The 13148-nt window shown below is 41.8% G+C and overlaps 1 protein-coding gene across 2 annotated transcripts in view; it reads left to right on the plus strand.

Moving 5' to 3' along the window:
- nexmifb (neurite extension and migration factor b) overlaps positions 1–13148 on the plus strand; it is a 299468-nt gene that overhangs the window by 152829 nt on the left and 133491 nt on the right. The window lies entirely within an intron of this gene.

A 13148-nucleotide genomic window follows, 5' to 3' on the forward strand; every position in this document is an offset into this window, starting at 1 on the left:
CAGTAGTGATATATGAAGGAAACTCTACCCCAAAATCACCACTAGGAGATTTGATCACTGGCAGAGATCCTGCCCCTACTTTCTGATGGATTTTTAGTAGTTTTTCAGTGTTTGTGAACTTTTTAAACTATGAAAATAAAGTAAGCGATGAAATATTAAATTACTTGGAAAAAAAGATAAACACTTAAAATAATTAAAGACATTAAATTGAACAGATGTTTTTATAACCTTCACCTTTCTTCATAATTGCCATCTAGCAATTTCATTAAAATCTGTGGAGTACGAGATTCTGTGCAGCATCTAAGAACTATTTCCCCAGCAAAGAGGAGTAGGGTTAGGGTTAGGGTTAGGCCCTTTTAGCCCTTCAGGTCACCCTACCATTGAACACTATCATAGCTGAACTTCCAATTGCATACCATGATCCCACCTTCTTGTATCTCTTGACCTATTTGTATTAAGAAATGTATTGATTTCCTTTGTGAATATATTTAACAACTTGGCCCCCATTGCCTGCTTTGAGGGTGAGTTTTACAGTTTCACCTCCCTTTGGGTGAAGAGCTTTTCCCAGAACTTGGCTCCAGTGGCTTTACCCATATCCTGCAGATGTGACTCCTGGTCTGGATTCTCAGCTAATTGGGAACATCTTTGTCCCATCCTGTTAGAATATTAACAACAGACACAAAATGCTGGAGAAACTCAGCAGGCCAGATAAAGAGCAAACAGTTGACATTTTGGACCAAGACTCTTCATCAAGACTCTCCTTTCATTCTTCTAAACTCTAGTCAATATAAGTCTAATCAATCTATTCTCTCCAAGTTCTACCACATTAGGAGCTAAGCATTAATTGCACCCTCTCCATAGGAAAAATATCCTTCTTCAGACAAGGGGACAAAAACTGCACCAAGCTCCAGATGCACAAAGACCCCATACAGCCGAATTATGACATTTTCACTCTTGTACTCAAATTCTTTTCCATGGAAGGCCAATTTGTCTTTAAAACTGCTTGCTCTACCTCTTACCTTTCCCCGGTCTATCACCAGGCTCAGAATCAGGCTTATTATTACTGTTGTATAATGTAAAATTTGCTCATTTGTGGCAGCAGTAATAGTGCAAGATATAAAAATTAATGTAAATTACAAAAATAAATTAGTAGCGCAGAAGAGGAACAAAGAGTTAGTGTGGATGAGTTCATGGAGTGTTAAGAATCTGATTGATGGAAGGGAGAAGGCTATTCCTAAAATGTTGAGTGTGTTTCTTCAGGTTCTGGTACCTCCTCTCTGATGGGAGTAACAAGAAGAAGGCAAGCCCTAGATGGTGAGGGTCCTTAATAATGGATGCTGCCTTTTTGAAACACCACCTCTTGAAGATGTCCTCAAAGGTGGGGAAAGTTGTGCCTGTGATGGAGCTGGCTACATCTACTGTTCTCTGCTGTCTCTTCTGATCCAACACTTTAGAGTCTCTACACCAGGTGGTGATGCAACCAGTCAGAGTACTCTGTAGAAATTTGCAAATTTGGAGACATACAAAGTCTCCTCAAAGTCCTAATGAAGTAGAGCCACGGACATGCCTTCTTCGTAATTGCATCAATATGTTGGGCCCAGAGTAGATCCTCTGAGCTCTTGATGCCCAGGAATTTGAAGCTGCTCACCTTATCCACTGTTGACCTCTTGAGGAAGGTGAGTCTGAGTTCTCCCGACTTCCCCTTCCTGAAGTCCACAGTTACTTCTTTGGTCATGCTGACTTTTAGTGGAGTTAGATTGGACAACCCTTATACTAAAATACTATATCTTTCATGCATTTATCAACTCACTCAAGTTGTCTCACACACATTGGATGTTCATTGCAGACTCCTTACAGATCACCCTTCCCTGACCACCCACCACCTTCAGCTTTATGTAATCCCTCACCTAGATCATCGATGTATATTGTGTGTACTTCAAGCTGAAGCACTGATTTCTGCGGCATCACACTAGTCACTGCCTGCCACTTGAAGAAATACCCATTTTTTTCCTTCTCACTGTTTGCTGTCTATCAATCAGTTCTCAATCCATGCCAGTACATTACTCCAATCCCATGTGCTTCAACTTTCCACACTAACCTATGATGTGGGTCCTTATCAAAAAAAAAGCTTTCCAAAAGTAAAAATACACCACAGTCTAAAAAACATTAAAAAGATTGAAGATCAGTTTTATTTGTCACATGCACATCAGTGAAACTCTCAGTTTGTGTCAGTGACCAAACTCTGAATATGTACTGGGGACTTCCTGCAATGTTACCATGCTTCCAGCACCAACACAGCATGGCCACAACTCGCTAACCCTAACCTGTACATCTTTGGAATGTGGGATGAAAGCGGAGGCAACCCACATGGACATGGGGAGAATGTACAAGCTCCCTATAGATAGAGACAGGAATTGAACCCCAGTCACTGGTGCTGTAAAGTGTTCCATTAGTGGCTGTGTTTTACTGTGTTGCCCCCTAAGCTCCAATAGGCAGTAGGTGGTGCTGAGTTACAAGGAGAGATTGGATCGGCTGGCATGTTTTCCCTGAAACTGAGGAGCAGAGAGATGACTTAAAGGTTTATAAAATCACAAGGGGCATAGATAAGAGTCACAGTCTGGACCTCCGAACAGGAGAGCCTAAAATTAGAGAGTAGAGGTTTAAGGTGAGAAAAGGAAATTTAAAGGGACACAGAGGGGCAGTTCTTTCCACGTTGTGGATGTATGGAATGAGCTCCCAGAGGAAGAGGTAGACACAAATATAGTTAAAGTGTTTAAAGAGACATTTAGACAAGTACATGGATAGGAACATTTTATAGGTAATGGGCTGAATGAAGGCAAATTGGAGAGCTCAGCGAGACACCTTGGTTAGCACAGACGGATTGGGCCACAGGGCCTGGTATAAAACTCTATGACTTTCACACTCATAAACCCATGCTGACTTTGCTCAATTCCATTTATCTTTTCCAACTGTTCTGCCACTGCATCGATGGTAATAAGTTCTAGCAGATTCCTCACTCTGGCAGATTAACCAGTCTGAAATTCTGTCTTTAATTTCATTTTTAAACTGTGGTTATATTTGCCACCTCCAGACTGGAAGAACTGCTCCAACCATGTGTTCATCTGATGCATCTTCTTGTTTCTACTCTGTTTGGCACTGAAAGAAGGCTTGAATTTACTTGGAGGAGCTTGCTGATTTATGAAATATTTATAGTATTCCACTTGCATGGCCTCAAGCCTTTTCTCACTCACGTTGTTTGTACCAACATTACCATGAGCTAGGGCTATTCGTCCTGCTCAAGAATAATCTGCAGTTGTTCTGAAGCACCAGGGAGGAAACATACCATCTTGAAGTCTCATTTCTAGTCACAAAACCACTCACCTACTCCCTTAATAATTGAATCCCCCATGTCCATATCCCTCTTTTCCTTCCCTTTCCATGCTTGGTGTGCGGAATATGGCTTCTACTACTGTCTTCTCTTAAGAAGCCATCTTCCCCTCAGTATCTAGAGCCTTTTGAAGGGATGGACGGCCATGGGGAATTTCTTCACTACCTGCATTTTTTTTTACTCTAACCTGTTCTCTTCCTGTCTGTGAAATCTTTATCTGTGATATGACCATCTCACTCAACGTGCCAGCCTTGCAAATATCATTGTGGATTATGCACCGCAGTGAATCGACCCACAGCTCCAGTTTGGATTTATTTATCATATGTACATTGAAACATGCAGTAAAATGCATTGTTTGCCTTAATAGCCAACACACCCAAGGATGTGCAGGTGTCACCACACATTCTGGTGCCAACAGAGCATACCCACAATGCTCGGCAGAATAACACAGAGCACAACAAAATGTAACACAGCAAACAACAAACCCCTTTTCTCTCTCCCACCCTCCCTCCTACCCACCCACATGGATTGACCTCCAGCTCCAGGTCAGCCCTCTGGCTCTCTAAGCTTCAGCTATCGAGCTATGACTTCTGGACATCCGATCGACCTTCAGTATCCTTGATATCATACCAGTGCAGGAGGGGGCTAAGGTCTTATGTCTCAGTTAACGTTAAATTAGCAGAAGCTAAAAGCCACTAATTACATTGGAACAGTTTTTCACTCTGAACATTCCTGCCAATAATCTCAAGACCTAGTCTTTACTTCTGCCTAGTTTATCAACTATAAAGGCATGATAGAGTTATAGAGATGTAGATTGTGGAAACAGGTCCTTTGACCTAAAATCATTCATACTAATCCCATTCGCCTATCGAATCTCGTCCCATTTGTCTGTATTGGGAAATACTCAACTAGTGCCACTTACCAGTCAGCTGACCCCCCCCCCCCACCCCACCCAATCATCATTTTTGAGTAGTGTGATCACCTTCTTCTCTGCCCCAGCTGTGTTGGCGTGTGGCCAAGTGGTTAAGGCGTTCTAGTGATCTGAAGGTCGCTAGTTCGAGCCTTGGCTGAGGCAGCGTGTTGTGTCCTTGAGCAAGGCACTTAACCACACATTGCTCTGCGACGACACCGGTGCTAAGCTGTATGGGTCCTAATGCCCTTCCCTTGGACAACATCAGTGGCGTGGAGAAGGGAGACTTGCAGCATGGGCAACTGCTGGTCTTCCACACAACCTTGCCCAGGCCTACACCCTGAAAACCTTCCAAGGTGCAAATTCATGGTCTCATGAGACTAATGGATGCCTAAAAGTGATCACCTTCTTCATTGCCTCACATCTCTGTGAGGTGGTAAACTCTCACAGTTAGATCATCCCCAACTTTAGATATCCTTGCAGCCTCACATTAAACTTTTTCCCTCCAAAGTGTGGTTAATCTCATCAAGATGGAGCTTGATGGCTGGCACGGTGTGATGAGCATGTGGACAGATGAGGTACCACTTTTTTATTAGGTGTGCAACTTAAGGTTTAGTTACTTACAGTGCCTATAAAAAGTATTCACCCCCCTTGGAAGTTTTCATGGTTTATTGTTTTACAACATTAAATTTAAGTTGGTTTATTTGACACTGATCAACAGAAAAAGACGCTTTCGTGTCAAAGTGATAACAGACCTCTACAAAGTGATCTACAATAATACATAAAATAATTGATTGCATATGTATTCACCCCCTTTAATATGACACAACAAATCATCACTGATGCAGCCGATTGGTTTTAGAAGTCACACAATTAGTTAAATGGAGATTTGGGTTTGGAGACCTGTGCACAGTCAAGGTGTTTCAATTGATTGTAGTTAAAATGCACCTGTATCTGGAAGGTCTAACTGCTGGAGAGTCAGTATCCTGGCAAAAACTACACCATGAAGACAAAAGAACACTCCAAGCATCTCTGCAAAAAAATGGTATTGAAAAGCGCAAGTCAGGAGATGGATTCAAGAAAATTTTCAAGTCACTGAATATTCCTTGGAGTACAGTTAAGTCAATCATCAAGAAATGGAAAAAATATGGCATAGCTGTAAATCTGCCTAGAGCAGGCCATCCTCAGAAACTTAGTGACCACACAAGAAGGGGACCCGTGAGAGAGGCCACCAAGAAACCTGTGACAGCTTTGGAAGAGTTACAAGCTTCAGTGGCTGAGTTGGGAGAGACTGCGCATACAACCACTGTTACCCAGTTGCTTCACCAGTCACAGCTTTATGGGAAAATGCAAAGAAAAAGCCACTGTTGAAAAAAACTCACATGAAATCTCATTCAGAGTTTGCCAGAAGGCATGTGGGAGTTAACAAATTTCATGACACGTGCCGGTGATAATAAACCTGATTCTGATTCTGAAGTCAGCTGGAAGAAGGTTCAATGGTCTGATGAAACCAAAATTAAGCTTTTTGGCCATCAGACTAAACACTATGTTTGGTGTAAGTGAAAGACCACACATCATCAAAAACACACCATCCTTACTGTGAAGCCTGGTGGTGGCTGCATCGTGCTGTGGTGATGTTCTACTGCAGCAGGCCCTGGAAGGCTTGTGAAGGAAAAGGGTTAAATGAATTTAGCAAAATACAGGGGATTCCTGGAGGAAAACTTGATGCCGTTTGCAAGTGAACTGCCAATTGGGAGAAGATTTGTTTTCCACTAAGTCAATGACCCCAAGCTTAAAGCCAAACGTACACAGGAATGGCTTAAAAATAACAAAGTTAATGTCTTGAGTGGCCAAGTCAGAGCCCAAACCTCAGTCCAATTAAGAATTTGTGTTTGGACATGAAAAGGGCTGTTCACTCATGATCCCCATGGAATCTGACAGAGCTCGAGCAGTTTTGTAAAGAAGAATGGGACAAAATTGCAATGTCCAGACATGCAAAGCTGATAGAGACCTGTTCGCACAGACTCAAGGCTGTAATTGCTGTCAAAGGTGCATTTACTAAATACTGACTTGAAGGGGGTGAATACTTATGCAATTATTTTGCATTTAGTAATTGTAATAAATTTAGCCCAATTTGTAGAAATTTATTTTTACTTTGACACAGAAGAGTCTTTTCTGTTGATCAGCATTAAAAAGCCAAATTAAATCCACTTGTGATTCAGTGTTGTAAAACAATAAAACATGAAAACTTCCAAGAGGGGTGAATACTTTTTATGGTTATCCTGAGCATACTGTGCATGTCAATGATAAATGTCTGTGGTTCTGTTTGCAGTCTGATCAATAATCTGTTCTCTTTACAAGTAAATGACAACGCTCTATCTTTAGGAGTGCAATGCCTTGTAATGAACTCAGTTGCATTTTTGATTATTCAGATGTATTCAATTTAAAGAGCTTATGTCCAGCTAGTTTCAAAATGAAACATGGGAGTTGAGATGTGTAGCCTTTACATTCCTGATGTTACAAATAGTCTGAAATCTAATGAAAGGTCACTGACCAGAAATATTAACTCATTTTCACCCTGCTACACCAAGTCAGAATCTGCATAATTTTACCTTTGCACTAAATTATTGAGATTGATTAAAATAAAATAATGGAGTACTTTAAAAAATAAGAGCCAAGATTTTGTAAGCAGTACATTTTGAAGTTGAAAATTTTTACAGGATTGAGGTGTTTCATTTGAGAGGAAAGCTTTCAATTTTAAATAAGTATTTTGCATTACAATGAGTTGTATAACATTTAACTTGTGGCTCCTGGTAAGTTGATTGTGGTGTTGGAAAAGTATCATTTAGTGAAAAGTAAATTTCAAAACTTTTATTTACTAACTTGTAATGATTGTATGTTACTATTATTTTGAGTTTACGATAAGCACGTTTCCCTTTTAAGAGCATTGCGTGCGTTTCCCTTTTAAGAACACCTTGCTTAGTTATGAGCATGTGCCGAAAATTGAATACAATGAAGAAACAGAATAGTAGACTCCATTTTGCACATCTCGGATGTATTTTTTCATTTCAGTAGTGCAGGAGCTAACCCATCAGAATTTGCACCGACCTAAAGTGCGTGAATGAAATTGTAGCATAATTGTGATTATGAGTTTATATATTCATCCAGCTTTTGTTTCATCTCCCCCCTTTATTATATACGCAATGCACTGAATGTCTCTTCGACACAAGTATTTTTCAACTCTGATCCTCATCAGCCCTGTTACTTCATTCAGTGTGTAATGTCCGTATATCCTGAAGGCAAAAATACAGATACCACAACGAAATGGTTTGATTTGATTGTTGAAGAGTGTGTCTTTAAAGCATCAGCATGTTAGTTTGGTTAGCGAGCTGCATCGGAACTGCGTAATTACAGATAAAGGTCGCAGTCAATGTACTATTTCCAAGTGCTTAAAGAGCCATTTTAATCTAACCTGTTAGGTGTGAAAAAAAACCCGAGGTAAATAAAACAACAGCCAATCCAATTAAATTAATTTCTTGCTGGGCGGCTGAAGTTAAAAATGCCCCCTCACTGTTTCTCACATCAGATTATTAGTCACTGTAAAATTAATACTGCTAACTAGCCATCAGTTCATCTGAACAAAGCTATTTTTCTGTTATGTATCTAAATGTGTATGGGGCACACTTTTTTAAGTGTCCCAGTTATTTTCCACTGTACTGAGAACAGTGTGTGTAAAGCCTTTGTAGTAAAAGGAGTTTAAAAGACACGTTTACCAGCATTTCCTGATCAAGTTCAAGTTTAATTGTCATTCAACCATAAGCATGAATACAGCCAAAGGAAACAGCATTGCACTGGGGTCAAGGTGCCAAACACAGTGCCAAACACAGTGCCAACAGTTGCACACAGCACAAGTCACATACAGCACATATAAGATAGCGGTAAACGTAGTCACAGGAAAAATAATACTGCTCAAGTCCCTGAATGTCATGTCCTGTAGGTTGATGGTACATCATGTTGTCGCCAAGAACAAGCCCACAGCAACCTGCAGATGAATGCAGTCCAGCTTGTCTTCCACTGAGCAAACACTGGAGGGCAGCACCAACAAAAAGGGACAGGCCCCAATCCAGCATGGACGTCGCGCTGTGCCACCTCTGGCGTCTCAGCTCCTGGGCACCTGAAAAAGACAACTCCGCCGCGTGAGGCCTAGTTTGTGCCACAACCAAAGCCAAGCAGCTCCTCCGCCATTGGTCTTGCCAGTAAACCAGCGAACCAGGCTTGCAGATTCTCTATTACCAGTGTCTTGCGATTGCAAGAAAAAGATCCAAGACTCGCTGTTAGACTGCACTTTGCCTTCGTACACTAATATCTATGCCTTTCTGTAGAAGGCAGTAACACGGTCTGCACCAAGTTCAGCTCTTCCGCTAACGAGCAATTCACTGATGGGGACGACCTACAAACTTGAAGTTCTTAATGTCCGGCAGTGTCCTACAATAGTAAAAAAAAAAGTTATTTAAAAATGATAATAGCACCTTTGGTTTGACCCGGAGAGGTTACTGTCTCACACCACCATCTTACTGGAAAGTATGATCAGTGGCTCTGATCATATTTATAATGAGGCCCCATGTGCCACCTAGGCACTAAGGGTTCAGACAACGATATTTATAATAGAAACTTCTTATAAATATAAGTTCATAATTACAGATTCATGTGGAGGTGGCATAGTTGTGTTGTTCTTGTATCTGACCTCCAGAGAAATTGTGTTCCAATTAGTTATATTTCCTCATGAGATGTCAAAAATCTTGCTGTTTATTTTGAGGTATTAATATTGTACAAATATGTGCAGGTGAAGACCCAGTTTCATCTATGGGCCTTAATAAAGTGGCCACTGAGAGTATCTGCTGTTGTAGCCTATCTAATTCAAGACATCTTGCATACTCAGAGATGCCCTTCTACACACCACTGCTGTAATGCATGGTTATTTGAGTTACTGTTGGCTTCCTATAAGCTTGAATTAGTTTGACTGTTCTCCTCTGACCTCTCTCAGTAAAAGGTGTTTTCATCCACAGAACTGTCGCTCACTGACTATCTTTTGATTTGTCGCACCATTCTCTTTTAACTGTAGAGATTGTCATCTGTGAAAATCCCAGGAGATCAGCAGTTTCTGAGGTAGTCAAACCACCCCATCTGACACCAACAAGATTTCCATGGTCAAAGTAACTTAGATCACATTTCCTTTCCATTCTGATGTTTGGTCTGAACAACTGAACCTTTTGACCATGTCTGCATGCTTTTATGCATTGAGTTGCTGCCTCATGATTGGCTGATTAGGTATTTGCTGTAAGGATCAGATGTACCTAGTGAAGTGGCCACTGAGTGTAACATCTCTGTAACATTACCCAAAGACAATAGTTGATCCTGACTTTTCCATTCATTTACTTTTGGGCTCTGGGCATCACTTGCAAAATCAATGTTTATTGCTCTAGCACGAGGAAATCTGCAGATGCTGGAATTTCAAGCAACGCACATAAAAGTTGCTGGTGAACACAGCAGGCCAGACAGCATCTTTAGGAAGAGGTACAGTCGACGTTTCGGGCTGAGATCCTTCGTCAAGACTAACTGAAAGAAGAGCTAGTAAGAGATTTAAAAGTGGGAGGGGAAGGGGGAGATCCGAAATGATAGGAGAAGACAGGAGGGGGAGGGATAGAGCCAAGAGCTGGACAAGTGATAGGCAAAAGGGATATGAGAGGATCATGGGACAGGAGGCCTAGGGAGAAAGAAAAGGGGGAGGGGGGGAAAACCCAGAGGATGTGCAAGGGGTATAGTGAGGGGGACAGAGGGAGAAAAAGGAGAGAGAGAGAAAGAATGTGTGTAGATAAATAAATGACGGATGGGGTACGAGGGGGAGGTGGGGCATTAGCGGAAGTTTGAGAAGTCAATGTTCATGCCACCAGGTTGGAGGCTACCCAGACGGAATATAAGGTGTTGTTCCTCCAGCCTGAGTGTGGCTTCATCTTTACAGTAGAGGAGGCCGTGAATAGACATATCAGAATGGGAATGGGACGTCCACGGTCTGATATGTCTATCCACGGCTTCCTCTACTGTAAAGATGAAGCCACACTCAGGTTGGAGGAACAACACCTTTTATTCCGTCTGGGTAGCCTCCAACCTGATGGCATGAACATTGACTTCTCAAACTTCCGCTAATGCCCCACCTCCCCCTCATATCCCATCCGTCATTTACTTATAAACACACATTCTTTTTCTTTCTCTTCTTTTTCTCCCTCTGTCCCTCTCACTATACCCCTTGCACATCCTCTGGGTTTTTCTCCCCCTCCTCCTTTTTCTTTCTCCCTAGGCCTCCTGTCCCATGATCCTCTCATATCCCTTTTTCGACTGTCCAGTTCTTGGCTCCATCCCTCCCCCTCCTGTCTTCTCCTATCATTTCAGATCTCTCACTCCCCCTCCCCCTCTCAAATCTCTTACTAGCTCTTCTTTCAGTTAGTCCTGACGAAGGGTCTCGGCCCGAAACGTCAACTGTACCTCTTCCTAGAGATTCTGCCTGGCCTGCTGCATTCACCAGCAACTTTTATGTTTATTGCTCTCGAGAAGTTTCTGATGAGCTGTGGCTGTAAGCCTGCAGTGGTGATGATACTCCTGTTGTGCTGGGTAAGGAGTCCCAGAGCAATAGACCTAATGATGATGAAAGGACTTCCAGGTCTGTGAAAATAATAAAAAAAACAACAGCAGATATTGGAAATATATATCAAAACCATAAAATGCCCAAAACACTTAGGTCAGACCACACCTGTGGGTAGAGAAATGTAATCAAAATGATAAAGTTTAAGGGAAAGGGGGATTCTTAATATTCCTGTAAACAATGGATTCAGTACTGACTATGTCTGTGACTGCAGTGTGTATGAATAATGTCTCACAGCTGCCTTCTTTGGAGAAGATAAGGGTTAAAGTTCACCCAGATCCACATAAAATATCTCTGAGCTTTTCACACCTTTTGATTTTGACAAAAAGCAGTACCTGATGGAAATTAGACAGAACATTCCTTTCTTAATTAAAGCATAAATTTAACAGATGTTCTTATCTTTGTAATTAAGTTGTGGCTCCAGCAAACCAGGTAGGACATTCTTTTCTTTAATTAAGGTGGCTGGAGTGTCTAACAAATTGGTTGTACTTTTTTATCAATAGTCCATTGACTTGACCGGAATGGTTATCAAACTGATTGTTCTTTTGTATCGGTGGCCTTGTAACTTCTGACATCGGGCAGTGAACTCGTAGAACCGCCGGGGAGATGAGAAAGAGTCTTTCCCTGATGTCGGGTCCAAGGTCACTCGTCGGCTGAGCTCGAAGAAATAAACGAGTGAAAAGATAAGTAACGATCTTTTTGTGCTGTTGTTATTTGATCTAGCAAAGTTGTATTTACAAAAAGATTTACGTAGAACATAAAACAGTACAGCACGGGAACAAGCCCTTTGGCCCACAATGTTGTACTGAACTAGCTAAACAGCAAATTTAAAAAAAACCCAAACACTAATCCCTCCTACCTACTTCAATGTTCATATCCCTCTACCTTCCTCACATTCATGTGCCTGTCTAAATATCATTTAAAAGCCTCTAATGTATTTGCCTCTATCACCATACCAGGTGGTGCATTCTAGGCATCCACCACTCTCTGAATGAACAACTGCCCCTTACATCCCCTTTAAACCTGCGTCTTCTACCTTTCAATTCATGCCGTCTGGTAATTGGTACTTCAACCCTGGGAAACAGATATTCCCTGTCTACTCTACCTATGCCTTTCATAATCTTATCAGAAAAGATCTCTCATAATCTCTCTATCAGATCTCCCCTCAGCCTCTGCTGCTGCAAAGAAAAGAACACAAGTTTATCCAGCCTCTCAATGTAGCACATGCCCTCTAAACCAGGCAGCATCCTGGTAAACCTCTCCTACACCCTCTCCCAAGCCTCAACGTCCTTCCCATAACGGGGGCGACCAGAACTGTATGCAAAACTCCAGAGGTGGTCCAACCAGAGTTTTATAAAGTTCCAACATAACCTCTTGACTTTTGGACTCAGTGCCTTGACTAATGAAAGCAAGCAATCCATAAGCTTCCTTAACCACAGCATCAACCTGTGTAGCTGCTTTCAAGGACCATAGATCATAAGACATAGGAGCAGAACTAAGCCATTCAGCCCTTTGAATCTGCTCCGCCATTCCATCATGGCAGATCCCGGATTCCACTCAACCCCATACACCTTCCTTCTCGCCATATCCTGTAATATCCTGACCAATCAGGAAACTTAACAAATTCTGCCCCATCTAAACCCCTTGCACTAAGAAATTTCCAGTTTATATTAGGGAAGTTGAAATTCCCCATGACAACAATCCTATTATTTTTGCACATTTCCTTAATCTGATTACATATGCTTCTCAATGGTGGGGGGGGGGGGCGCGGGGTGGTGGTGCGGGTGAGAGTTCGGTAGATAGAACATAGAACAGTACAACACAGGAATGGGCCCTTCAGCTCTTAGTGTTGTGCCAAAAAGTAAATCAAAAACACCCAAACACTAAAACCTCTTACCTGCACAATGCCCATATCCCTCCATCTTCCTCACAGTCATGTGCCTCTGTAAGTGTCTCCTTCGGTCAGAGATTCTTTATTGGAAATGAAAAGGAGACCGAAGAACTTTGTGAACCTGCAAGGAGGGAGTATGTCTCTGGTAGGGTAAAACTGGGGTGAGCATGGGCTTAGTTATAAACAGTTTATCAGATAATGAGTAGGTGGGTTTCCAGCATTTTCTCTTTCTACTTTTATATTTTCTGATCTATGTCTTAGA

This window comes from Mobula hypostoma, chromosome 10 (assembly GCF_963921235.1).
Source record: "Mobula hypostoma chromosome 10, sMobHyp1.1, whole genome shotgun sequence".
In the NCBI taxonomy this organism is placed as follows: Eukaryota; Metazoa; Chordata; class Chondrichthyes; order Myliobatiformes; family Myliobatidae; genus Mobula; species Mobula hypostoma.